A 12,493-nucleotide genomic window follows, 5' to 3' on the forward strand; every position below is an offset into this window, starting at 1 on the left:
AGTCGGCTGCCGCAGCCAGGCCTTTATAGCCAGCGCCGCGAGTGGGCGCCCGCCGGGCCGTACCACGCGCGGGAGTGGGCGGCCGGGAGCCACCGGTGGGGCCCGGGCCTGGGGGCGCGCGCGCGGGAAGCTCTCGGCGGCAGGAGCAGAGCGCAAAAATCAGAAGAAGGAGAAGAGTCGAGCGGCGGCTCCAGCTGGTTCCATGGGCTTGGGGTCCGAGGGCAGGACTTCTCCTCCCCTCTCCGCCTCCGGAGAATGGTTCTGTCCCAAGTCGCCGCGGCCCTGGAATTCGGGTACAGACTTCGAGGACCCCGGCTGGGGACGCCTCCCTCTGCTCCCGCGGGGCTGCGGCTGCCCACCTGGATGTGAGCGGGGAGTTAGGCCCGTCCTGTGCCGTCCCCGGGAGCTGGGGGGTGAATCCAACTCCGGGATGCTTTCAGCGCGCTGCCCAGGGTGGCGCGTCACGCACTCGGCCCCGCGCTCCCACCCCGCGGTCCAGCCGCCCCACAGCCCTCTTGCTTACTTCGGAGTTCATCCTATTACCTTTCCTTGTGCTTTGCCTCCAGCCTTCATCCACTCTGCCCACCTCCTTCCACCCTGCAAACCTGTTCTTCCTGGAGACCGCGCTCAGAGGAGGTCTCCCGGTGAAGACTCCTGCGACCGCGTCCCGCGTGGCCCCAAGCATCCTTATCAGTGGCCGGCAGTGCTCAGAGTGCGTCTGTCCCCAAGACCACACCTGCGGCCCTTCAGCGCAGGGAACGCGCCACGGGAGGCGGTACCCACGAGAGAGTGAGAGTCCAGTGGTCCCAAAGTCCGGAATGAGCGGGGTGGGGCAGCACAGGAGTCTGGGGGCCATTTCTGCACCTTTAGGCTGGAAGAACCCGCAGGCCTGAAAGAGACGGTGGTGGCACTAATTCTTTTCAAGCCTTAGAATCATCCCTGGTGCCGCAGTTTTCTTCCCTTGAATAACCAATCCTGCTTAATTTACCTTCTAAATATGCCTCAAACGTGCAGTCTCCTCCTCTCCAGCCCCTCTGCTGTTGAGGCCTCATCCTCTCTTCTAGATTTTCGTGATACTCCCCCTGCCCCCTCCACATGAATCCATCCCTAAGGAATTCCAGGAACCCCTTGCACATAGCCACCACTCCAAGCCTGAGCCCAGGACAGAGGCTCTTGCCCAAGGACTGCACCTGGGACAGAGGCTCCTACTGCTGACACGTGCCTTTGGGGCCAGACATCCAGGTCATAGCACAGGACAAGAGATGCAAACCAGGGACAAGGATCAGACTACCTGGTCCACCAGCTTTCCACAGAGAAGCATTGTGATAAGAATTTCATCTGGGTCCATTCATTCATTTGACAAGTCCCTACTATAGGGTGCCTGGGGGCCTCAGTCGGTTGGTCATGATCTCAGGGTCCTAGGATAAAGTCCCACGTCAGGCTCCCTGCTCCATGGAGAGTCTTCTTCTCCCTCTCCCTCTGCCTCTTCTCCTGCTCGTGCTCTCTCACTATCTCTCTCTGTCAAATAAATAAAATCTTTGAAAAGAAAGAAAGAGAGAGAGAGGGTCTCTACTATATATATATATATATATATATATATATATATATATAGTAGATGTGTGTGTATATATATATATATATATATATATATATATACATACACTCTCAGACTAGAGTAGGGAACAAGAGAAATCCCTGCTCTCCTGGAGTTCAGATTCTAGAAAGGGAAACAAATAAATGAGAAAACAAGACAATTACAAAGTATGGTGAATTTTGGGGGGAGGGAAACAACAAAGCAAGGAACTATGAGAAAAATAGGAATAACCTGTCTGACGGGGTGGTCTGGGTGGGTGGGGGAGGACAATCATTAATGGTTTGGTAGTTTGCATCTCAGACCACTCCAGCCTTCACAGCCAGCTCATACCTGTCCCCCTCCAATGGCAGCCTCTCTCCTCAGGAGCCAGTATTCCTCATTCCTGACTGGTGAGTGAACCCTGGTGCCCATTCACCTCCCCAGCACCAAATCCTTCATGCCCACCTCCATCAGCCCCACGGGGAATTATCTGCCTGTTTATCAAAGGGGCAATCTTCCTTAGTCATGTTATTTCTAAAATACTGGCTCCAAGTCCAGCCTCCTCTGGGCAGGGAAGTAAGAAGCAGTTCCCCTGTGGACTTCAGACCCCTCCCAACCTTTGCCCACAGGCCTCTTCATCCTCATTTCCTCCCCTCCTCCCACCCAGACTGCAATACTCCTTCCGAACTATTAAGGGGGGCTCAGGCCAAAGGCATGGGGATAAGAAGAGGAGGCATCCAAGATTCACAACCCCTGTGCTTTTCACGTGCTGTCCTGTTTTCTGATGATTATCTTGAGCTGCTTTAATATTTGTTGACTTCCTTTCTTCTTTCATCTCCACTGTTCCTGTCCCCCTAAACTATCCATCATTATTCATTCAACACACATGTATTAAGCACCTGGATGCCAGGCAATGTGACAGGTGTTGGGGACATATCAGGGACAAAACACACAAAGATCTTTGCCCTCCTAGGGCCCACATACAATGGGGAGCCACAAATAATAAACAAAGAAGCAAATCAGAGAGTATATTAGATGGGGCATGTACTGTGGAGGAAAAGACAACAGGAGGGGCTGCCTGGGAGCAGTAGGCAGGCTGTGGGGTGCAAGTTAAACATCAGGGTGGTCCCTGAAGAGTCACTTCTGTCCAAAGCAGATGGAGGGAGGGAGCAGGAGAGGATAGTCACTGAAAGAAGGTGAAAGACAACAGCAAAAGCAAAGGTTTGAGGCAGAAGGAGGTGATGGGAATGGCCTAAATCATCAGAGAGAATTGCGGGTGGTGGAGTCAAAAAGGGAGCAGCAGGCTCATGGACCAGACCTCACTTGAGGAAGTGGAGGGCTTGTCGTCAGAGAGATCTCATCTAACTTGGGTTGAACAGGAAGGCCAGGGCTGAGAGTAGACAGACAGTGGGCGGTGTCTTAGTCTGCTCAGGTGGTTTTAACAAGACCCCCTAGACTGGGTGGCTTATAAACTGTTTCTCAGAGATCTGGAGGCTGCAAGTCCAAGATCAAGGTGCCCACGGATTTAGTGTCTGGTGAGACCTCCAATTCCTGGTCCAGAGACAATTGTCTTGTCTTCTCCCTGCGGTCCTCACGGTGGTTGAAGGGTGAAGGGTGCTAGCTCCCTGGGGCCTCTTTTACAAGAGCCACTGGTTCCCATTTGTGAGGCTTCCCACTTCAAAACCTAATCACTTCCCAAAGGGCCCCCCTCCAAACACCATCACTCTGGGAGTTAGGATTTCAACATGAATTGCAGGGGGATACAAACATTTAGACCATAACAACCCTGTCCCTCTTTTAAAAAAGCAAAACAACAAAAACAAAATAGCTTTAAAAAAAAGATTTATTTATTTATTTATTTATCTCAAAGACAGAGTGTGCATGAGGTGGAGGGGGTACAGAAAGAAGGGAGGAAGAAGATTAACTACTAAGTGCAGCCCGGGTGGTTCAGTGGTTTAGTGCTGCCTTCAGCCCAGGGCGTGATCCTGGAGTCCCAGGATCGAGTCCCACGTCAAGTTCCCTGCATGGAGCCTGCTTCTCCCTCTGCCTGTGTCTCTGCTTCTCTCTCTCTCTCTCTCTTTCTCTCTCTCTCTGTGTGTCTCATGAATAAATAAATAAAATTTTAAAAAAAGATTGTCTACTAAGCTAAAGCCAAGAGTCAGCCACTTAACCTACTGAACCATCCAGGCACCCCTAAAAATGTCCAGGGGGGCCTCGCTGGCTCAGCCAGTGAGGCATACAACTCTTGATCCCAGGGTTGTGAGCTCAAGCACCAAGTTGTGTATAGATATTACTTAAAAATAAAATAAAAAATAAAATAAATAAAATAAAATAAAATAAAATAAAATAAAATAAAATCAGAGGGGTGCCTGGGTGGCTCAGTCAGTTAAGCATCTGCCTTTGGCTCAGGTCATGATCTCAGGGTCCTGGGATCGAGCCCTGCATCAGGCTCCCTACTCAGCGGGGAGTCTGCTTCTTCTTCCCCTCTGCTTGTGCTCCTCTCTCTCTGTGTCTCTCTATATATCTCAAATAAATAAATTGAATTAATCTTTTTTAAAAAATAAAATAAAATCATAGGGGCTCCTAGGTGGCTCAGTCGGTTGAGCATCAACTTGATTTCTGTTCAGTTGGTGATCTCAGGTCATGGGATCCAGCCCTAGGTCTGCCGCCCACCTCAGCAAAGAGTCTGCTTGGGATTCTCTCTCTCCCTCTGCCCCTCCTCCCACCAAAATAAACAAATAAATCTTAAAATAAAATAAAATCATAAATAAATAAATAAATAAATAAATAAATAAATAAATAAATAAAAGTGTCCAATAGGTGGTTTTCAGCATATTCAGAGCTGTGCAACCAACACCAGTATCTAGTTTCTTAACATTTTTTTATCACCTACCCCTACAAAACTCCCCATACTAATCAGCAATGAGTTCTTATCTCCCCTTCATCCCACCCGCGTTGTTCTTAGCCTCTGGTAACTGCAAATCTATTTCGGTCACAACAGATTTGTATTTTTAAATGTTCTAGCAGCTATAGTGTATTTTTTTAACTTTTCTTTTTTTTTTAATCGAAGTAAGCTTCACACCCATTGTGGGGCTTGAACTCACAGCCTCAAGATCGAGAGTCCCATGCTCCACTGACTAAGCTTGTGAAGTGCCCTAAAATTAGTTTTAATAATATATTTTATTTAATTTAATGTCTCCAAAATATTATCACTTCAACATGTAATCAACATAAAAAATTATTAATGAGATTATATTTTGCATTTTTTACACTAAACTGAGAGTGCATTTTATTCTTATAGCACATCTCAATTGGGACTCGAATTCATTCTTCTCTTTATTTCCCTGAGTGTAATTTGTCTTTTTTTCCCCTGAATACTTTTTTTTTTTTTTTTTTTTAAGATTTGTTTACTTGGGGCACCTGGGTGGCTTAGTGATTTGAGCATCTGCCTTTGGCTCAGGTCCTGATTCCTGGGTCCTGGGATCGAGTCTTGCATCAAGCTCCCCACAGGGAGCCTGCTTCTCCCTCTGCCCATGTCTCTGCCTCTGTCTCTGTATCTTTCATGAATAAATAAATGAAATATTTTTTAAAAATAAAAATTTATTTATTTATTTGGGGGGTGGCAGAGAACAGGACATAAATAGGTGCCCATTCCATACTAAATGGACGTTTGCTGAGCTGACTTATCCCTGTTCATGAGAAAGCAGCCCTGAGGACCCTGGGAAGTTTGAGGTGAAGAAGAAAGTGGAGTGGAGAAGACAGACATGGAGGGGACCCTGCAGGCTCCCAGGACACTGCACCCTCTAGGTCTGGACACCCGTGCAGAGTAACTCTAGCTACAGCCACCAGGGGGCAGTGCCAGCCCACATATCCCTACCCTCACCCAGGCGGCCCTCACCTGTGGGATCAGTGACCCCACAAGAGGCAGAGTAAGGATGGTGACTTCATTTTGCAGATGGAGAAGCCAAAGCTCAGACCCCTGGTCACTCGTGGGCCTCTTGGCCTGGCTGATGGATGTCTCCCACAGCGCAGGGCTGCCCAGGAGACCCGGCCGGGCCCCTCTCCAGCAGTGTCCGTCAGCCTTGTCCCCCAGAGGGATTGGCAGGACAGAAACCCGAGGCCTCCTGCCTTCCCTCCTAGCATGCACCCTCTGACACCTGCTGAACCAGAGAGAGGATAGGAAGGGACCCGTGACCCCTCACAGCCATGAACATGGGGGCATAGTCACTCCAAAACCCAGCCTCAGGCCATGCACACACACACACACACACATACACACACACACACTCAGGCCACCACTCCTGGCCTGATCTGGAAAACGAACCTAGGAAAGGCTACCCCACAGCAAGGGCCCCTGAGGGTCGGTGCCAGGGATATGGGCACGGCCAGACACCAGGACCACTTTCTGCATCAGACAGAAGGGAGTGCCCTGGGCATAGGGCCGGGGAGCCGCCTCACCACCCCCACTCCTACTCCTCTCCTGCAGGACCCCTGGGAGCCCTCCTCCCTCTCCTGGCCCCTCTTCCTCACCAGGTGCCCAGGCCCCTCCGCAAGGTAAGGCCCCCCTTCCTTTCTTCCTCCTCCCCAGACCCTGACCGGACTCCTGGGCACAGAACACTGCAAGCCTCTCCCAAGCCTGGAGTGAGGACTTGGGGACACAGGGGTCCTGCGCTGCTCAGCCTGGTGTCTTCTGGGTTTCTAGGCCCCCTGCTGGTCAGGGCGAGGGAAGGCAAGAGGCTTGGAGAAAGGGCAGAGGGGAAGTACGGGATGATGGAGGGGGCGGGGCTCTAGCAGGGATGGCCAGGATCCTAGGGGACGATAATGACCTCCACTCCAAACCCCACGGCACCCTCTCTCTCATCTGGGGGCTCTTGTCTTGGTGGGGCACCCACCACCTGCCACCCACAGAGCCTGCAGACTGGCCCCTGCTCTTCTCCGGCTGTCCTGCTGAGGGCGGCCTCCTCCTCTGAGAAGCCCTCCCTGGTCCCAGGAGGGGTGCCTCCCTGTTGTGCCTTCTCCTGGCATCTTCCTGCCTCTCACTGCTCACAATGTAAGAATCTGTTACTTATAAGGTGGTTATTTAACCAGGAGAGTAGTGTCTCCTCACTTCTGTATCCTTAGGGCTCTAACCAGAGTAAGCACTTAGTATCTGTTGAATGACCACATGATGGATTCTCTGGGTGAGTCTGGTTGTGGGAGGGGGTGGGGAGTGTCCCCCCAAGATTCCGGAGAGGCTTACCCAGTTAAGGTGAGATCCTACGGCTCTGGACGCTGCACAGCGCTCCACACTCCCCAACATAGGTGAGCCCCACCAGGAGACCTCCCAGGACACAAGGACAGCTGACCCTCGGGGGTGGAGGGTGTTAGGGGACTCCAGCATAGTCCCCTCCCTGCTTCGTACTTAGAGCCCCTCGGCTCAGCCTTCACTCACTTCCTCTAGGCTCCAGAGTTGGAGGCCTAAGTGGGATAGGATCTATCAGCAGGTGGCTGGTCACAGGGCCTGCCCCGGGCCTGGGAGTCTCCGTGGGAAGCACCTGGGAGCCAGGTTGAGGGAACCACAGCACCCAGTGTCAGGGAGGGCAGGGCCATCAGCCATGTCTAGCCTGCTGGGTAGGCAATGGTGGCGAGCCTGGGAGGCTGTTCTCCTGTCCTTGGGCCTCTCTCCTCTATCTCCAGGGTCAGGGAGATGACAGAGGAGCCCTTCACTCCCTGACTCTGTCCCCCGACTCACCGGCTCCTTCTGAACCCTGGGTCCATGTCCAGACTCAGAGCCCTTCCAGGAACAAGTCATGGGGTTGGTGGACAGCAAAGCAGGGAGAAACACAAATTCACTGGGTCCCCTAAGCTTTGTATGTGTTACTTCATTTTATCATCACCAAAAGGAAGAATAAATATTATTTGATAGATGAGAAACAGGGGGTTAGCATCCCTGACCAATGAGTGAGGACTGCAGGCATTCCAGCCAACCCCAGCAGAGGAAAGTGTCCTGGGGTTCCCTTGTCACAGGCACCTCATTGTGCTATGTTCCATGGAGACCTTTCACCAGTTTCGCCTCATTTTTCAGCCTGTTTCTTGCTCAACCCACGGTCATTTCTCTTTACTCTGTGTTCAGTTTCCCCTCCTCATGTCTTTGCTGCTCCCACTGCCGGGAAGGCTCGGGTACCTTCCAAGATTTCCATCAAACACCTGCTCATTTGAAAGGTGGCTCAGTTGTCACCTTCTCCCTCTATAGGCTCACAGAACCCATGAAACCCACAGCACCCTGCACACGTGCACACTCTCCTGCTAGCATTGCTTCCCTGTCCGATTTGCACTGGAAGAATGTGGGGCATCTCTATCCCTAGGGCCTTAAGCAAAGCCTGGCAGAAAGCAGGTCTTTATGAAGCTTTTGGTGATTGAATGAACGAATGACCCATGAATCTAGACCATGAAGAGTGCTCCTGTCCCTTCCAGAGACACTACATCCCTATCAATACAGACCAGGACTACGTTTGCACACATTTTCCCACAGGGTCGTTGTACTAGTAATTATTGGGAACTGGGGGTCAACTAACTGAATTTCTCAAATCTTTCCCACGTGTCCTGGATGTTACCAAGTTTCCCCATTTTCTCCATATGTGTGTAGATGTTTTTGGATTAAAGCATAGGATTTAGGATTCCATCTAATTATTTCCTACCTGGCTATTTTATCTTGTCGATTGTGTCTTTTTTAGCCAACTAACATGTTTTTTGGGTGAGGTTGTGTAGACAGGTTTTAAAAAAATTTTTTTTAGTGTAAGACTTACTTTATTTTTCATTTTTAAATTAATTTTGCCCTAGTAATACTTACTTTAATTTTATTTTTTTTCTTAAGCAGGTGCCACATGCATGAAGCCAAGGGGGTTCTGACCCTACAATCCTGAGACCAAGGCCTGAGCTGAGATCAAGAATCAGACATTTAACTGACTGAGCTACTCAGGTACCCTGAAGATTTTGTTTTTAAGTAATCTCTACACCCAATGTGAGGCTTGAACTTAGAACCCCAAGTCACACCCTCTACTGACTGAGCCAGGTAGTTGCCCTAGTAATACTTACTTTAAAAACATTTTTAATTTTTTTAAAGATTTATTTATTTATGATAGACATAGAGAGAGAGAGGCAGAGGGAGGGAGAAGCAGGCTCCATGCCGGGAGCCCAACGCGGGACTTGATCCCGGGGCTCCAGGATCACGCCCTGGGTGGGCCAAAGGCAGGCGCCAAACCACTGAGCCACCCAGGGATCCCCACATTTTTAATTTTTTAAATAACTTTTTTAAAGTTGACAGACTGGGGCACCTGGGTGGCTCAGTTGGTTGAGCTTCTGCTTTTGGCTCGGGTCATAATCCCAGGGTCCTCGGATCGAGTCCCACATGGGGCTCCTTGCTCAGCAGGGAGTCTGCTTTTCCCTTTGCCCCTTCCCTCTGCTCATGATCTCATTCTCTCTCTCTCTCTCAAATAAATGTATAAAGTCTTTTTTAAAAATGGGACTCGGAAAAAAAAATGGGACTCGGGGCACCTGGTGGCTCAGGTCATGACCTTGGGGTCCTGGGATTGAGTCCCACATCGGGCTCCCCACAGGAGCCTGCTTCTCCTTGTTTGTGTCTCTGCCTCTCTGTTTCTCATGAATAGATAAAATCTTTAAACATTTTTTCTTAATGGAATTGTATTTTTAACAGTACTTTTAGGTTCACAAATGATAACTTACTTTGGATTTGTTTTGATAACTTGATTTTAAGATTTTATTTTATTTTTTTAAGTAACCTCTTTGCCCAACATGGAGCTCAAACTCCTAATTCCAAGATCAACAGTAGTCACACGCTCTGTCAACTAAGCCAGCCAAGTGTCCTCTGATAACTGGACATTGAAATCCCACTGTTGGGACCAAGAGCAGGCTGCCCCCAAGAAGGGCCACTTGGACATAAAGATTACTTCGAGGTAAAAGTAATGAAATCCCAACAGATGCAGGAAAAGCTCTTTGCTTCCCCTTCAGCTACCAAAGTTTGCATTGGAAAGGAGAGCCTGCATCAGGAAGAGAGCTTTTAGTAGACTCGCCTTTACCTAAGAACCTACATACCTGGGCAACCTTGTTTTTCCAAACCTCTCCTCTCATCTTCCTGCTAGTGAGCTTTCTCTTGTTTGTACCCTCAGACCCTCCTGGTCTCCTTAGCTCAGATAAGCTTCTCATTGTCTCATTGTCTTTGGAAGTTCATGTCTGGGTGGCTTCCCCATCATACCAGTATACCTATTAAATTTTTTTTTCTTCTGTTCATCTGTCTCATGTCAATTTGGGGTTTTTTTGTTTTTAACTTTTTAAAAAGATTTTTATTTATTTATTCATGAGACACGGGGGGGCGGGGGCAGAGACACAGGCAGAGGGAGAAGCAGGCTCCATGTAGGGAGCCAGACGTGGGACTTGATCCCGGATCCTGGGATCACGCCCTGAGCCCAAGGCAGACGCTCAACCACTGAGCCACCCAGGCGTCCCTGTCTCATGTCAGTTTGATTCTAAGTCCAGCTGGCAGGAACCACAGGGCAGGAGGAGGTCCTCTGCCCAACACCACCTTGTTGGATTCTGTCCCCTGTTCTGGCTCACTGCCATTTCTGGGGGGTGGGGTGGCCTTCGTTCCGCCTCCCTGGTCTCCAGTGTGGCACCTGCCATTGTGATGGGTGGGTGTCAGTCTCCATTGGTACTGGTGACACAAACTGCTAACTGTGGTGGGTGGCGGGCACTAACATTCCCCCAGACCACCGGGGCCAGGCATCCCATTGCTCGGCGTGGGGGGCCAGTCTGGCCCACCCACACCACCTAAGTAGGCCCACACTTCCCCTTTTGCTCGGCTCCTTTGCGGACACCCAGACACTCAGCACTTCTGCTGCCTCCCTCAGACAAGCCTACCTAAGAGGAAGAGGCTGGCCAGGGAGTCTAGCTCCGAGTCATGGCAGACACAACTGGAGATCTGCCCCGCCTTCCATGCCTCCTTCCTTTCTTACCATCAGAACCCTGATTTTAACAAGGGGGCAATGTGTACAATAAAATATCCTCAATTTTCCAGCTTCCCTTGCAGGATAGTAGGGTCATGTGGCAGTTTCCTGCCAATGTCCCTCAGGGAGATGTCCTTTCTGGAAAACAGAAAGGCAAAACTCCTCTGGGAAAAAGACTTTTGCCTTTTCCCCTTCTTCCTGCCTGGAATCACTGTGCCCTCATTCCATGTAGGCAGAGCAGGCATTATCCTCATTTTATAGATGAAGAAATTGAGGCTCAGAGACATGAATTGATTTTTGTCAAGGTTATGAGGCTCAGTTAGCTTCCACACGAAAACTTGAAGGGTCAACTCACTTCATTAACTAGCTTTCCCTTTTTATCCAGGCTGCCAGGAAGCTCAGCGCCTAATGCTGCCCCCTCCCATCCCTTGTCCTCACTGCTTCTTAGGAGACTTGAGAGGACAATCCTTTTTTGTAAGCCACCTCGAGTCCTCTTCTGGAAAGCTTGGGGTCGGGCAGCTTGTCTGTCCATGGTCCCTGTACATCTCTCCACACTGCTGTGGGCGGCAGTGATGTAAAAGGACTATACATGGATGGATTCTCTGGTTTGTTTAGGTTTGGCCAACAGGGAGCATTGGTAGGAGGGAGCCTCACCCACAGGATCCCATCCCCAAGAAGCACTCCCCCACCTTCTTGCCTGAGGCCACTGTAATTAGCCAGAGGGTGCTACCCTCTTCTTTGCTGATCCTACCTCCTGTTCACACCTCTGTGAACTGCTCCTTGAATTCTCAATTTACCCAAGTTGAGTAGATCTTGCCAGGGCCCGGTCCTGGGCTGAATGTGTCTCCCCCAATTCATATGTTGAAGTCCTAGCCCCCAAGTGATATTTAGAGGAGGGACATTTGGGATGTAATTAGGTTTAGATGAGGCTATGAGGGTGGGGCCCCGTGATGGGATTAGTGCCCTTCTAAGAGGGAAAAGAGAGCTCTCCCCAAGCTGAGTTTGCACCAAGAACTCAGCGAGGAGGTGGCTATCTACAGGCCAAGAAGTGGGCTTTCGACAGGTGAGGAATCTGCTGGGACCTAGACCTGGGACTTCTAGCCCCAAGACGTGTGAGAAATAAATAGCTGTTGCTTAACCTCCAGCCTATGATATTCTGTTATAGCAGCCTGAGCAGAATAAGAGAGTGCAGAGGAAATGCATTGTTAAAAGTCCTTGTGATGCTGAAAATTCGGTCCTTTCCTTTCCCTCAGAGGTGCTCAGCTTAGCATCTGGCATCTTATCACCTCTTGCCTCACCCCACACCTGCCTCTCTATTGGGCTCATGCGCATGACCCCAGCACATCCATCCCAGTGCCACAGATTCTCCATGGATGAGGCCATGGTCTCCCTCCACTGCCCAACCTCAGGCCAGTGAAGACATGAAGCCATCACAGCCCCACAGGGGCCATAGGTCCTCAGACTTGGCGGGTACATTGCAATGGGTCCTCCCTGGGAAAAGGACTGTAGGATATGTGTGGGGAGCCATCACGTAAGCTGTCAGTTACGACAGCTGGACAGCTGGATGGATGAAATGACGGTGCGCACTAGCATTATGGAATAGAGAAGGGGCAGCAGCTCAGCCTGGCTGGGAGCAGTGGGAGGTCATGGAGGAACGTTTCTGGAGTGAGGTCTGGGGGGGAACCTAGTGAATGATGCAGGTGAAAGCATCCTGGGCAGAGGGAACTGCATGGACAAAGATCAGGAGGCAATAAACCAGCAAGGAGGATGCTGGTTGAGGGGACAGAAGGGATGGGCAGGGGCTGGGGTGGCCCACCCCAAACCAAAAAGGGGGCTGAACACCAAGCCCTAGGCCACAGGGAGTGTTCCACCCAAGAGAAATCCACCACATGTACATTGAGGCTAGATGGGGCAGGGCTGG

Source organism: Canis lupus, chromosome 16 (assembly GCF_048164855.1).
Source record: "Canis lupus baileyi chromosome 16, mCanLup2.hap1, whole genome shotgun sequence".
NCBI classification, from domain to species: Eukaryota; Metazoa; Chordata; class Mammalia; order Carnivora; family Canidae; genus Canis; species Canis lupus.